Raw genomic sequence first — 17470 nt, 5'->3', positions numbered from 1 at the left:
GTAATTCGATGTTACTATATATAGCCTCTTGTCTGACTCCCTGTCAACATTTTATGTTCTAGGTATTTTAGATGTATTCTCCATTTTGATCCAATGCTATGTTAATCATTTCACCTAAGACATGGCATATAAATGAGCCATAAATATATGCAATCACTGTCTTTTCAACATATGGAGTTCAACCACAGCAGTCATTTCCTAGTTTTTATTTTCCACAGAATGACTTTACTGCCTGGTCATACATGCATTGAATGAAAAGTGGAGTTCATTTTGTTGTTATTGTTAGTAACATAAAGTTTGATTCATTAGTTATCTTGGACTTCTAAAACTTTCCATGCTCATCTTGGACAATGCACTCCAGCCAGGTTGATGGGGTTGGAGAGGCTAAATGATGTTATGTAAATCTTAAGATACACAAGGTGGTTAACATTTACAATGCAGATTCTTAACCTTTCCCAAGTTGTGACCTCATTTTATAGAGCAAAGTGACCTATGACCCAGATGCATTCAAAAAACGTTTTTTAATAGAATATATGAAAAGACAAAATGTAAAACTGCCCATATTTCAATGGTATATTTTATTTCATTTAAAATTTGTGATTTTTTCAAACGTTAGTTAATAATGAAAATGTAATCAATTCATTTAAGTTCACTGGTGCAACCAGTGATCCGATTGAAAGCCATTCACAACCCCAAAATGGGGTCATGACCTGGGGGTCCAGGGGGTGTGAACCTGTGCTTTGTGTGAACTGAACTGAATTTTAAAATAATTTTTTTGAACTTTATGATTATGGGTTTCATTTTCTCACAGTCATAGATCTTCATATACAGGGTAAACAGTTTGTGCATAAGAAAGATGTTTAGGAATTACTCTAGTAATTATGAGACTATTTAAGATGATTCATGGCCCTTTCTCCTCAAAATTGGCACTTTGATTTTTTATTTCTTAACATGATTGAAGTTTTTTTTTGCCTACCAGTCTTTCAAGTATGTTATGTGTCTGTATAACTTCACTTACTGGGCGTGTCAGGTGTTGATGCATTCCTTTCCAACACACCATACTGGTGGCTTGCAGTGCATTTGATACAGATGTAACATTTCAAAAAGGTAATTATTCAGTTCAAAAATGCCTACCATTATAGGATAGTATTAGTGAGTACATGTAAGTTGATGTAAGAGTTGTATGCTAAACTCCTTTATGACTAAAGTCAAATGGACAGTTGGCATCAGATAATCATACATATTTTGGAAAGTGAAGAGATGCTTATGGGAGGGATGTGTAGAGGAAATTCTATTGGGATGAGGAGCTGTGGAGGGGAGAGGAGGGCAGGGAGTATGCCATGCATTTATGACTTTAGAAAGGAATATAAGAGATTTCAGAAGAGGATGAGATTGGAAAGTAATGAATTAAATTTGTGGATGTGGAAGAAAATTTTGCGGTGGCGGTTTTAGGTTTCTGAAGCCCACACCTAAAACTTACGTACTCTGCAAAAAACAGTTGTATTGAAGAGACATTGTGGTCATCCTCGGCAATTTCACCTGGTGGAAGGCATCGATCTATCCCTCTGAATTTAATGTCTGAAATCAGTTATTCTCGGCAATTTACAACATTTTGGACTTTAGAGGTTAGGGGAAGGGGAAAACTGCCTTTCCTTCTTCCCTAGCCTATTCCACAGATGCACTCTATAAAGACTTTTGTGGAAACCACTGCTTCATTAATTAATGCAAGGAAAAATATTTGCTAGAAAAATTACATGAATCATTATTGAATGACTCAGAATGATTGTTTTAAGGCAAAAACTTTTGTTAGGGATTCTGGCAGTATTTTTACTTTTTGTTTTCACAAATCCAAAGTGATTCAGGTTGCCATTTTGAAAATATACAATCTAGTTGTTATTCTGTATTTTGTGGTGTTTATGTTTTATTCTGTAGTGTTGTCACTATAGAATACCTATGCTTTGGGTTGGGATAATATTAAGCAAATAAAATGAATCTGTTACTTATCTCAAGGTTGGTAAAATCAAATAATTGTCCTCACTGGGATGCTGGGAAGTGATTACTTTTTTTAAAGGTCTAAGGATTTTGAACATTTCTGAAATTTAAAAGGATATCATTCCTCCCATTGGCATTATTGATTGTGGATTCTGGCCAGGTGGACTGCAGAAAGAGGAATATTAATTGAACCAAAGCTCTTCACTCAGGGCACAGCAATGCCATAGAGAAATACTAATGGTAAGTCATCCCTCCTGCTATACATATTTGCTATAGATTTCTAAAATAAAATTTCTGGGTGAGGTATGGAAAACATAATTTTTCATCAGGAAAACTTGGAAATTTTTGAATTCTGAAATCTGGAAAAGTGACAACCAATGTGGGTTGTCCTTGAGAACTGCAGTACTCCTGTGTGTGTGAATGAAAATCCCCCTCTGAGTGGGGTAAAATTTCAAGTATTACGGCAAAATCAAAAAATCTTAATATACTTGTCAATATTACCAGGACAGCAAGTCAAAATGATATTCTTTCTATGGCTATGCGACACAGCATCGATGCATGCTTTTTAGTTAAAGTTCTCAAATCTGATGTGGCATCATGTGTCAAGCTGCCTCACTTCCTTAACTGCAAGATACTTTGTCTAGTAAAGCAGTAGCTTGGCCACTTATAATATTTCCATTTATGATTCTCAATGCTACCCTTTCTGTAACTGAAAGTCAACTAAGCTCCAATAGTCTTGCAATCCTCTTTCATCAGGACTATGATGCAATTATTGAAATCTTCAGGCTGAATTCTCCTTCATAAATTTTACAAATATGGGACCAAATTAAATAGTCTATATATGCAATCATTTTTGTAAATCTTCTCTACTTTTAGCATATTACCTGGCTAATGTATCTACTTACTAATTTATGTAAAAAGAAGTTATTTAATGATTCTTAAAGTGATCCTAACGATGGGCAATCCTAAATGGTAAATTGAGATTGGCAAACTGTGAAATATCAGAAAGGTTTTGTTTTGAGGTGATGTATGAAACTTTATGTGATAAAAATGTTTACCTTTTAAAAACAATGGAAAATGTTGCATTTTCAACAGCTATCTTAAGTTTTTCATAAAACCCATTCATTCTCCCAAATTATTTTATTTCTATCGTGGTGTTTCAGAATTAAAAGGGATATAAGTTTATATACCTAAGAACATAGAAATACATGCACCTTTCTGGCAACCATTGAATAAATAATGATTCTAGACTGAAATGAAACATCCTATGGGAAATCTTTGAATTTTATCTTCACAACTTCATATGTTTGTATTCCTTTTACATAGACAAATCTTATTGAAAAGGCAGTGATATCTATTTACTAGCCTTTCCTTTGGAATAATGAGTATCTGTTTCTTGGTCCATACAATGGACCTAGTCGCTACTACTTAGTTTCTTTCTTTTCTAATGGCACCACATTTTATCTTTGATTAATCAGAAATATTTGTGAAGGCATGAAATGACTTGTGGAAGGATTGGAAACTTCCCCATGAAATCAAATATTAAACAAAAGTACCTGTTTTCAAGAAAAAGCTGTTCAACTTATTAAAAAATAATACGTTCTATTCTGGCAATGAATACCTGGAATTGTCACTGCGCATCAATTCCGGCTTAACCAATTAATATGTAATCATACTAGTGTTTTGGTTTATATACATATATTGTATGTCTTCTAAAATTGTGAAATTTATATCTGACTTGTCCGATATTTGTGTATGTATGAATATGCAACAAATCTCCGAACAAATAAATGTATTATTATTATTATTGTTCACCAAGCCTGTGAAAGGACCAAAGCATATAAAAGTTTCCACACTTCCAAGCGCGGAAAATTATCTAGATTTTCTTTTCATCAATATTCATCTATTAAAAATCTTCCATATGAATCATGGATGAGTCGCATGACCATTTGGAATTAAATGGTTACCTATTTCGCACTTAAGTTACATAAAATCCTGCACTAAAAATTTATTTACAGGTTTTCATATTCATTGTATGTATGCTTTTTTATGTATTTATTTAATTTTACTTGGCTTCATTTATTTGCTCTCTGTGAAGAGCCATTTTTAGAAAATTTATCTTTATTGTAAAGCCATAACAGATTATAAAATCTACATTCAGTGTAGATTGTATTTTGACAATCAACTGATTTGTGATAATTAGTGTCTGCTTCCCACGTACCTTGGGTTCCACAAAATGTCAACTTTCATTTCATCATAAGCACATGTGGAAATATGAATTTGTTCCATGTTTGTGTACTCTTTAAAAATTTGTCATCTATATTTCCGCTAAGGTAATCCTGTCCGGGTGTTTCCTCTCCTGTTGATTTCAACCATTAGCAGACTGGACAGTGCAACAGAAGCAGTGAGGTATTCAGAGTGCCAGCAATATGGGTGTCATTTTCCCTGCGGATCCTTTTCGTCATCAATGATCCTGAAATATTGAAGAAGAGAACATTGAAGCTTTTCTTCATGTTGCCGAGTGTCTTTTTTCAGGGTTGTGGCAGAATAACAGAGAATTAATTATGCAATGTTATTGATAAAATAAAGATTCCTTATTCCAATGATTTTTTTTCATTTAAATTATTCCAATTGGGGCATGACCCCCTGTTAGCGAGTGAGTGATGGGAATGAATGTATTTGAATATTCTCAAAAGGCATTTTTCAATCTTGTATTAATAAATCCAAAGAATCGCAGCCAATTTAACGGGAATCACAAAAAAATTTCTTGTTCATATATAATATGTAATCACAATAAGCGAAAAAATGGAAAAGTTGAAAAACTTTGTTTCGACGTATAATCGAGAGAAATCAGAACATCTGACGATGGCCACGGAGACATGGTTATTTTCAATTTGGTAAGAATAAACAATATATGTCAGATTATAGTTGAATTAATAGCCAAAAGAGCATTGTGAAAAACATGAATTCATCAGAGGAGTACTGGTAAACAATTTTGACAAATAATCCAATGAGTTCACAACAATCTAAATAATCTTAAAAACGGCGAGCGCATTTTTTATTCATCCTGGAGGTGTGGGCAACCCACATTACGTACCGCTCCCTAATCAGTTCCTCTTTTGCCAGAATTATAAAGCATACATGAGGAACTGCGAACTTGTAAGTATGTAATTGGCACATCCACTATTACCAGGCTGCACCCTCGCAACAGTCATGACTATCTAATCCTCGATTCCAAATGCTCATGTGATATATCGTAGATTATTATTATTATTGTACGATAATTGATATTTGACCCAAGCGACCTCTAGTTATCAACCAATGTGATAACATTTTTATTTTCAGTGCATGGAAATTTAATAAATGAAATGATTTCAGTATATCATCTATGCTACTTCACTGAGCGCATAGTTTTATGGTGACACCCGATCCTAGTAATTTCATGGCTAGGATAGAAGCAATAACCATCGATAAAACCCAAAGAAAAATTGCACTTTTTCATTTCTTAAGCCCTCTTAAGTAGATAGATTACGGGTAAAAAAATTCATAGTATCCCTCTTCATGTAAAATCTGTCGGAATAGATATTCCATTCCAAAACCAACTCGCAAACGAAAGGCGTAATGGCGCTTTCACGTTTGAATGAGGTGTTCATTTCATTGGCCTCTGGCGGGTGAGAGCAGCGCCTCTGAACGACGAAGGGCTGAAGCTTTTGAAGGACGAATTTTATCCCTTTGAGCACTTTCAGCAAAAATCGTCAATTTTCTCGAAGTAAGTAAAGAAGGAAAAGGGGACTTCAAGGTCGAATCCTGGGAAGCCCGGTGAACGGAAGGCCACTGAAGGTCACTCATTGGTGGTCGGGCAAGGACAGAGACAAGCGTTAAATGGGTTGGGGGATTCGAGTCAAACGACAGTGTGACATTAGGTACGATAAAGAATATAAGCGGGATGTTTTTCCACCCGTAACCCCACGACCGTGGCTCGTAGAGTGGAATAAAAAATGGTGTCCGAAAGGAAAATAAAGCAACTTCATAATGGTTTAGGACATGAGCAGCATCAATGCAAAATAAAGCCGTAAATAAATTATTTCCTCGTATAAATGGATCGCTCATCGAAGCCTCCTGCGACGTTCTGGTCGCGCGCATAGGCGAGGGGGTGCGGGGAGAGGAGGGAAAAAGAGAAAGTGGGAGCCTTGCCGCAGAGAGAATACGCGCCTCTGCCCGCACAACAACAACTGCGGTAAGGATCCCATTTCTCTTTTTTTCCTCCTCTCTCCGCCCCCCCTCGCCTATGCGCGCGGCCAAAACATCGCCGCCACGCATACCATATACATTCTAACTAATGAATGAACTGCATTAACTGTTTCGCCCATTGTCCAAGAGAACTCTTGAGCCAAACTTTTAATTCGCGAGGGTTCGCTTAATCCTTTACAAACAGAAAATAATCATTGATCCTTCAAAACCCAGTCCTACAGTGATTAAATAAGTGTTTTCTGTCGAAAACATAACGTTACGGTGCCACGCCGTAAAGAATTGAGATAACCTCTTAAACCCCTCCCCAACTCTCGTGAAAAACGTTTTACCTTCGTGTTTATTAGCGTGCATGAAAGAACGGAGTTTTAAAATACATGAGAACACGCTCCTCCGCCCGCACCGACTGCGGCAAGGCTCCCACTTTCTCTTTTTCCCTCCTCTCCCCGCACCCCCTCGCCTATGCGCGCGACCAGAACGTCGCAGGAGGCTTCGATGAGCGATCCATTTATACGAGGAAATAATTTATTTACGGCTTTATTTTGCATTGATGCTGCTCATGTCCTAAACCATTATGAAGTTGCTTTATTTTCCTTTCGGACACCATTTTTTATTCCACTCTACGAGCCACGGTCGTGGGGTTACGGGTGGAAAAACATCCCGCTTATATTCTTTATCGTACCTAATGTCACACTGTCGTTTGACTCGAATCCCCCAACCCATTTAACGCTTGTCTCTGTCCTTGCCCGACCACCAATGAGTGACCTTCAGTGGCCTTCCGTTCACCGGGCTTCCCAGGATTCGACCTTGAAGTCCCCTTTTCCTTCTTTACTTACTTCGAGAAAATTGACGATTTTTGCTGAAAGTGCTCAAAGGGATAAAATTCGTCCTTCAAAAGCTTCAGCCCTTCGTCGTTCAGAGGCGCTGCTCTCACCCGCCAGAGGCCAATGAAATGAACACCTCATTCAAACGTGAAAGCGCCATTACGCCTTTCGTTTGCGAGTTGGTTTTGGAATGGAATATCTATTCCGACAGATTTTACATGAAGAGGGATACTATGAATTTTTTTACCCGTAATCTATCTACTTAAGAGGGCTTAAGAAATGAAAAAGTGCAATTTTTCTTTGGGTTTTATCGATGGTTATTGCTTCTATCCTAGCCATGAAATTACTAGGATCGGGTGTCACCATAAAACTATGCGCTCAGTGAAGTAGCATAGATGATATACTGAAATCATTTCATTTATTAAATTTCCATGCACTGAAAATAAAAATGTTATCACATTGGTTGATAACTAGAGGTCGCTTGGGTCAAATATCAATTATCGTACAATAATAATAATAATCTACGATATATCACATGAGCATTTGGAATCGAGGATTAGATAGTCATGACTGTTGCGAGGGTGCAGCCTGGTAATAGTGGATGTGCCAATTACATACTTACAAGTTCGCAGTTCCTCATGTATGCTTTATAATTCTGGCAAAAGAGGAACTGATTAGGGAGCGGTACGTAATGTGGGTTGCCCACACCTCCAGGATGAATAAAAAATGCGCTCGCCGTTTTTAAGATTATTTAGATTGTTGTGAACTCATTGGATTATTTGTCAAAATTGTTTACCAGTACTCCTCTGATGAATTCATGTTTTTCACAATGCTCTTTTGGCTATTAATTCAACTATAATCTGACATATATTGTTTATTCTTACCAAATTGAAAATAACCATGTCTCCGTGGCCATCGTCAGATGTTCTGATTTCTCTCGATTATACGTCGAAACAAAGTTTTTCAACTTTTCCATTTTTTCGCTTATTGTGATTACATATTATATATGAACAAGAAATTTTTTTGTGATTCCCGTTAAATTGGCTGCGATTCTTTGGATTTATTAATACAAGATTGAAAAATGCCTTTTGAGAATATTCAAATACATTCATTCCCATCACTCACTCGCTAACAGGGGGTCATGCCCCAATTGGAATAATTTAAATGAAAAAAAATCATTGGAATAAGGAATCTTTATTTTATCAATAACATTGCATAATTAATTCTCTGTTATTCTGCCACAACCCTGAAAAAAGACACTCGGCAACATGAAGAAAAGCTTCAATGTTCTCTTCTTCAATATTTCAGGATCATTGATGACGAAAAGGATCCGCAGGGAAAATGACACCCATATTGCTGGCACTCTGAATACCTCACTGCTTCTGTTGCACTGTCCAGTCTGCTAATGGTTGAAATCAACAGGAGAGGAAACACCCGGACAGGATTACCTTAGCGGAAATATAGATGACAAATTTTTAAAGAGTACACAAACATGGAACAAATTCATATTTCCACATGTGCTTATGATGAAATGAAAGTTGACATTTTGTGGAACCCAAGGTACGTGGGAAGCAGACACTAATTATCACAAATCAGTTGATTGTCAAAATACAATCTACACTGAATGTAGATTTTATAATCTGTTATGGCTTTACAATAAAGATAAATTTTCTAAAAATGGCTCTTCACAGAGAGCAAATAAATGAAGCCAAGTAAAATTAAATAAATACATAAAAAAGCATACATACAATGAATATGAAAACCTGTAAATAAATTTTTAGTGCAGGATTTTATGTAACTTAAGTGCGAAATAGGTAACCATTTAATTCCAAATGGTCATGCGACTCATCCATGATTCATATGGAAGATTTTTAATAGATGAATATTGATGAAAAGAAAATCTAGATAATTTTCCGCGCTTGGAAGTGTGGAAACTTTTATATGCTTTGGTCCTTTCACAGGCTTGGTGAACAATAATAATAATAATACATTTATTTGTTCGGAGATTTGTTGCATATTCATACATACACAAATATCGGACAAGTCAGATATAAATTTCACAATTTTAGAAGACATACAATATATGTATATAAACCAAAACACTAGTATGATTACATATTAATTGGTTAAGCCGGAATTGATGCGCAGTGACAATTCCAGGTATTCATTGCCAGAATAGAACGTATTATTTTTTAATAAGTTGAACAGCTTTTTCTTGAAAACAGGTACTTTTGTTTAATATTTGATTTCATGGGGAAGTTTCCAATCCTTCCACAAGTCATTTCATGCCTTCACAAATATTTCTGATTAATCAAAGATAAAATGTGGTGCCATTAGAAAAGAAAGAAACTAAGTAGTAGCGACTAGGTCCATTGTATGGACCAAGAAACAGATACTCATTATTCCAAAGGAAAGGCTAGTAAATAGATATCACTGCCTTTTCAATAAGATTTGTCTATGTAAAAGGAATACAAACATATGAAGTTGTGAAGATAAAATTCAAAGATTTCCCATAGGATGTTTCATTTCAGTCTAGAATCATTATTTATTCAATGGTTGCCAGAAAGGTGCATGTATTTCTATGTTCTTAGGTATATAAACTTATATCCCTTTTAATTCTGAAACACCACGATAGAAATAAAATAATTTGGGAGAATGAATGGGTTTTATGAAAAACTTAAGATAGCTGTTGAAAATGCAACATTTTCCATTGTTTTTAAAAGGTAAACATTTTTATCACATAAAGTTTCATACATCACCTCAAAACAAAACCTTTCTGATATTTCACAGTTTGCCAATCTCAATTTACCATTTAGGATTGCCCATCGTTAGGATCACTTTAAGAATCATTAAATAACTTCTTTTTACATAAATTAGTAAGTAGATACATTAGCCAGGTAATATGCTAAAAGTAGAGAAGATTTACAAAAATGATTGCATATATAGACTATTTAATTTGGTCCCATATTTGTAAAATTTATGAAGGAGAATTCAGCCTGAAGATTTCAATAATTGCATCATAGTCCTGATGAAAGAGGAATGCAAGACTATTGGAGCTTAGTTGACTTTCAGTTACAGAAAGGGTAGCATTGAGAATCATAAATGGAAATATTATAAGTGGCCAAGCCACTGCTTTACTAGACAAAGTATCTTGCAGTTAAGGAAGTGAGGCAGCTTGATGCATGATGCCACATCAGATTTGAGAATATTAACCAAAAGGAATGCAGAGTATAATCATGGGGAATTATAATCTCTTGTTTTTATAGAGGGTATTTGGAGTCGATTGAAATAAGCTTACGAAAAATTACAATTTCTACCTTCAAAATACCTGCTTGATAACCAATGAGGACATAGGATTTTGGGGTCTGGGCTTGTTTGAGCAAAAGAAGCCTAAAATCTTGTTGTATGCATTCAATTACCAACTTCAGGAGAACAAAAATATACCTAATGTTCCATGTCATTTGTCACTACTGCTGCTTGGGCCATTTGTCTGCCTTGCATTAGAAAAATCTCTAAATGATGGCGTCTAGGGAACAAACAATTCCTCTTCAAGGACTACTGTGCCCCTCTGTCTACCTTCAAAATACCTGCTTGATAACAGTATGAAAAAAAATTATTTTCAGGTGGCTAATAAAATTGTTAAGGGCAAGAATATCTCATGGTTCACTGCCAAACTGTGTAAATATTTCCAAATGTTTGTAATGATACTTTGAATGGTAATGCCTGATTTAGAATAAACTATTATCAAATCTGAAAAACGTTAAGAAAAACTTTTGCTTCCAACTCCCATCCTTATTGACCAGGAAAAGTATTTTCTACCACCCCCCACCCCATGATTACATGTACATTGGGCCAAGCCAAGAGTAAAATGCTGAAAAGTGGCCTGCGTAAGAGGGTAAATAGAGGTAAATTACACCTATGAATTTTGACAGTTAGATATTAATAAGAACAAATGAAGGAAATTATTTGAAGCAAATGAATTCAGACATTACTATGCAATAATACGCAGTAGTTGATGGTTGATTTTATATATTATATTATTTATTCTATATTTTTTATATATATCGATATATTTTTCTCAAATTATTAACATATTAGTTGCATCATGGAATATTGCTATAAGAGATGACAGATTTAGTAATGGTAGTTAATTTTAATGAAACTAGACCTATTAAATATGACTCAATTTTCATATTACATGCTATATCTTCAATATGAATCAAGAATTCGACCTATGACATTTGGCACTCATGGAAATAGAATGAAGGGTTCATCAAAGAATGACAAGTGAAACTATTCAAATGCACAAGAGGACTATCGAAAAATAAATGAGATCATTTTTAATTAACTTTTCTGTACCATTGATATTATGAATCCAACTTGAATACATGACATAATTTGTACACAGGCAATAAGCCCTGTGCTATGTGACCTTGGCAATAAGGGTATAGAGGCCAGTATCTTTTCTGTGCTGCACACAGGAATGTATGGCACAAAGAGAATCGCACAACTTACATGAAGCTGGGGTTGCCCAGAAGCATCCCTCCAATTTGAAGACTTCCTGGGGTGCTCGTCATGCCAAACACCCTTTCTTTAATCCACATGCCCCTGAAAAAAAATTAAAAACAAAAAATCACACAAGGATGGATGCAAAATATTATGAATGTCTGAAGTGAAATGATGAAGTGGAGTAGATTTAAACAATTTCACAATCATGAATTATGTTTTATTTGACAGCATGTACAAGTGTATAAGATATATTCTTGTTTCAGTGGGACAATTTCAGGAATGAAGGTTTCATTTGTGTCTGTTTATCCACAGGAAGCAAGAAAAGCAAAGACAACATCATTCAGTTAAATTGTAATACATATATTGGAGTAGAGCTAGGCAGTACTGGCTAGGCATTCAGGGGAAAAATGACCCGGCAGTAATACCAGGGATGACTTTAAAGGAGGCAGAGGAACTTGTCTTCACGCACAAGATTAAGTGATTATTTTGAAAATGAAGTGTCATATTTACCATCAAATTTGGAATGCCAAAATGAAAGGATTACTGCAAAATGAAATTTTGGGATAGGAACCATGTATACATGGCTAATGTGGCTCATTTCCTACTTCTGGCAATGTGCACCGTGAAACGCACTGTGCGTATTCTTTATGACATGGTATGATTGCTTTCCCTACAATCCTTTCCTATTGTGTCTTTGTCTATTTCTCCTTTGGTAAGTGAAACAGCTCTTAGGAAATCTCCTGGTAAAAATCTCATACTTGTGGTCAAAAGACCACTTGTGCTGTCTAGGAAACGCAATTTACACTGAAATACTAATTTTCCAAACTCTTTAAGAGTTCTTATTTTGCAAAATCTTTCCCGCAATTCAAAAAGTCCACACTGAGTTAATGGAAACATTGACTTCAATTATATTATTATTTAGAATATTTGTAAACTGTTCTGACTTTTGAATTAATGTATTTGTAGTTAATGGAGTTGGATTACATTAATTTTTTTAAGTACAGCCAATGCATGAAATAGAAGTCTTGCAGCCACTGGAGCAGAAAACCAACTATCATTGTTTCATAAAAACAACTGCCATTGTTAAAGAAAAAAACATAACCATTAACTTAAAACTTAATGTGATAATTTACTTATCGGTAAAGTGTCATTCAGCTCCATTTTATGGTTTCTAGAGAATAATACAATATTACCTCAACTCTTCATTCTAAATCCTCCAAAAAATAATGCTTTCTCAAAGTGATAATGATCAAGTGCATTAACCCAATATTTCTGAGCAACATGCATTGAAAAGGAGCTGCATAAATTTGACCTCTTATCCAGGAACTCTTTTGCTCGATGACCGCTGTCATTCCACTATGGATGACTATTCTTTTTCATCCGGTGCTGGGGAAGGAAGATGAGACAATTTCAATAATGTCAGCTCTGTTATAAGTGACATCAGCAGGTTAAATAATGAGTGTTTTTACTGTATAGCAGAATTTGACATAATATTTATTACCATCATTAATAATTCCCTGTAATACACATTACGCGACCACAAACTGTGGACGTCTTATGCCGATGTATTCCATGTCAATTTGTTGCAGTAAGTCATGAAGATGTAGACAATATTTTTGAAAGACAATTTTAATTGAATTGTAACTGATTCCCTAATTATTTCACATTAAGCCTTAGAGCTCTTAGTAAAATAACCATGATAATGAGAAATATGATGGGCAAACCATATTAAAATTTTTAGGCCATCTGAACACACCAAATTTATAAGCACTTTTTATTACCAGTAGATATCACTATCTTAAGGAGTATAAGATTCTATTTATATGGATTATTTATTCGTATATTGATTGGAGCATCTTTCATTTTATTTCAAATTGTACCTGACTACAGCATGTAATCATAATTTTGCTGTCTACGAGGGCGGTTCAATAAGTACCCGTGTTTGACGACAAAGGGCGTTCCTGAGGGAATTTTATGTTATCATCGTGTGCCGCCATCTATCAAACGACGGAGAAACAAATTTCAGACTGATTTAAAGGTTGGTTTGGATTTGGCAGCCATTCGAGTAAGACGTGTTTCGTGATTTTCGCTAAGATGGAAAAAGAGCAATATCGTTCGGTAATTCGCTTTCTGTTTTTGGATGGGAAGAAATGCGAGGAGATAAAAGCAAAGCTGGATGCTGTTTTTGGGGACACTTCACCATCCATGACCACAGTTAGATATTGATTCAACAAACGTGGGCGAACATCTGTTTTTGATGAGGAGCGACCAGGATGCCCGGCAGACGTGGTTACCGAGGAAATCATTCAAAAAGTTCACGCCATGAATCTCGCTGATCGACGAACAAAAGTGCGCGAAGTAGCAGAGGCCGTGGGTGTGTCGACCGGAACGGCAATAAATATTTTACATGATAAGTTGGCGATGAAAAAATTGTCGGCCCGATGGGTGCCGCGATTGCTGTTTCACCACGATAACGCACCATCACATTCATCCGGAGTTGTCGCCGCCAAACTGCATGAACTACGTTATGAATTGCTGCCGCACTCCCCGTATTAACCGATCTGGCTCCCTACGACTTTTTCTTATTCCCTAACATGAAGAAATGGCTCGCGGGAAAAAAATGTAGCTCAAACGAGGAAGTTATCGCCGAGACAGAGGCGTATTTTGGAGAGTGCGACAAATCCTATTTTTGGAGGGGTTAAAAAAATGGCCGGAACGTTGGGAGAAGTGTATCTTTCTAAAAGGGGACTACTATATGTCGCAAAATTAAAAAAAATGTTTCTGAAAAAATGGTTTCTTCATTTCTAACACGGGTACTTATTGAACCTCCCTCGTATCTCCATAATCACCGCTTCATAAGGGTTACATCTATTTAATGAATATAGTATACTTGTATTGGCCCGAAAATTATATGAAAATGTGAAATTGTTATACTGCTGAAATGCCTACAGTAAATTCCAAACAAAAAACCTGTTTACTCTTCCAGGGAAAATACCGATGAACTACAGCATGTTATGGTGGATGTTGATGCATTGATATCGCATGCATTTTTTATTTGCATTTTTTACCCTACATCAAGCAGCATCCTTAACCTTTTGTGCCAAGGATGAAAAAAAATTATCAAGGATAACATGATTTACAATTTAAGGGGAAAAGATAACTATGTTGTGATCTGTGAATGACTTAGCAATTGCATAGAAATAGCATTGCAGAGAGGATACAAGACTTGAGAATGGTGTTAACTAATCTAAAGAAGAAATGAAAAAGTGAAATCTCTATTTAAGTCAGGTCAAAGTCAAGGTTTTAATTAGACGAATTAGGGAAGACAGTTCTAAGCAAGACTATGGAAAGTCATACTGAAATAAGAGTAAGGGTTTTTCTATTAAGGAAGCAGAATCACCTAGTGAATGAAGACGAAAGAGGGCTATACAATGAAAACTCGCCTAACGAGCTCATCGCACAGAGATTAATTCTCATTACGAGCAAAATATTGTGCCCGGAAATAACTTGCTTGACGAGCAGCTTTTCGTATAACGAGTATTGGGACCAGAGGAATTCCCAGCATGATTGTATGCTTGCTACTTCACTTTGTGTTTACCATGATTTCGCTAGCATGTTAGGGTCGCTAATGATTTCAAATTTTTCCAAACTTGTGTTCTGAGATTATTTGTGATTTTGTTGTGCAAAGTTGAATAATATTTTGTGTATAGTTTTAAAAATATCCCTGAAGAAAAAGCTGCAAGAAGACAGCCAAAGGAGAAAAAATAAAACAGTGGAAAGGAAAGGTAAAATCATTGAAAAACGAGACTAAGTGTGAGCATGGTTGACCTAACATTCACATACAATCGCTCTAAATCGGCGATTTGCGCAGTCGCCAATTACATGGTCAAAATTAAGGAGATAGATTCTTCAGAGGAAGTGACAAGAATACCTGCACTACGGTTTAGTATCCTCAAAGATAATGAATAGCTGATCGAAGCACTTTGCCACTTAGTGGAAAAGTGCTTCGATCAGTCATTCGTTATGTTCGACTTCCACCACATCACGCCTGAAGCTACTCAATTTATCCTCAAAGATGTCGAAAGATTGCTTCTCGTACAGATATACAAAAGGCAATTGCAATGCGACACAACTAACCAGATTATCATTTGTGAGAGGGGGAAAGTGATTTTCACCGAACTCGTTGAGAAGATGCCAGAATCATAAACGGCCGAATAGGTATTTAAGGGAAGCCATGCGTGGTTCGAGAAGTTTAAGGGAAGAACCGTCATCCACGGCGTCGTGTGATATGGTGAAGCAAGCTCCGACTCAAATGCAACAGTGGTGACTTCAAGAAGCTTTTAGATTCTGAGGGTCACCTGCCGCAATAGGTTGAATTGTGACGAGACGGGTCTCTTCTGGAAGAAGATGCGGAAGCGAACCTATATACTATATGTAGACGTAACAACAGAGGAGAATGCCTTGCAAGGCCACATGCCAGGGAAAAAGCCGTCTCACGCTGCTATTTTGTGCCAATGCAAGTGGCAATTTGAAAATAAAACCCCTGCTTGCCTACCATTCAGAAATTCTATCAGTTATCAATGTGGTGTAAAGTCCAGAAGAGCAGACTAAATGCGATGCGGAGGTCATGGGAAACTATCGCATCGTATGCGAAGCGATACCACTGCCCCAAATAAGGCAGTGGCTATGCGCTCCAGAAATTTATTTAATGATAATTCAGAGTCACATTTTCACAAAATTTCGAAGTGATGGCAAAAACCAATGTCTTTTTAAAACAGTTTTCTTCTTTCTGTTGAGAAAGGGGGTCGGGTCATTGAAATACCAAACCTATGACTGTTCCTTTATCTCGTGTTTCTAAGTTAAATATATAATCGCCACGCTTGTGACTATCCTAATATTCTTGGACCATATATGAATTAGTAATTTTTGTGATCATATTTCCTATATGTGTATATATCATTTCCACAAACCTTGACGTGGTGGAAGGGCTTGTGCGTTCCAATGACCCCTATAACTGTGATGGCGGAAGTAATAATAATTGCTCCTGGTAGGGTCACCCATGCCAGATAGGTCGAAGGTTAGGAGCCAGACGGAAGGTAGTCCACGCAGCGTCTGTTCCTCAGTAAGGCGGCTGCAAAGGCGTCTGACCCCAGTGGGGCGGACATTGAGTGATAGTGTCACGTTAAAAACACTATTGAGGGAGGCTACAGGAAACCACTTCAAATGCTATTCCCAAGACTTTTATAATGGACAGTATAAAGAAAATGAGTCCTGGCAACTACGGGACCCGGTCCTATTGGCCTTGTGCCGTGCCCGGCAGCGGGAGAGACAATGCTTCCGCGGTCGTCATCTCACGAAAGCCTTGCAAGGCATAACCGACAGCATCTGCATAGAAAGAGACCGAATTATTTATAGTGGGATTCGAATACTAAGACAATCATTCGCCTTGAATTATTATTCAAACCCGGATCCTCCGATGTCCAACCGAGTGCTAAGCTATCGATTTGTCCTCTTAAACTCTGAAATTTTGGGGTCTTTAAAGGAACAAGATGTTGTCACGAAACACCAACCAACAATGTTTGTCACGTAACAATGACGAAATTCCAAATACCAGAAGAAAGACGAAATACTATGACAATGTTTAAGAAAGGAAAACTAGAGAAAAAATGAAGAGATGGAAAGAGGACATTTGTTTAATATTTAAGGTCTATGCGAGGTGAGATGGAAGGATAGCGGGAGGGGATTACTGGAATAATAGTTATAGAGTAATATACAGCGGAGGAGACGAGAGACAGCAAGAGGTTGCCTTAATATTGAATTAAAAGTAGGAAGAGGCATAGTAAACATAGAACATGCAACGGAAAGAATATTACTTGTAGAGGTAAAAGCAGAACCAA

Source organism: Hetaerina americana, unplaced genomic scaffold (assembly GCF_022747635.1).
Source record: "Hetaerina americana unplaced genomic scaffold, ioHetAmer1.1.p SCAF_7, whole genome shotgun sequence".
Classification (NCBI taxonomy): Eukaryota; Metazoa; Arthropoda; class Insecta; order Odonata; family Calopterygidae; genus Hetaerina; species Hetaerina americana.
The sequence above is the reverse complement of the archived record's forward strand: the minus strand, read 5'-3'. Positions refer to the sequence as shown.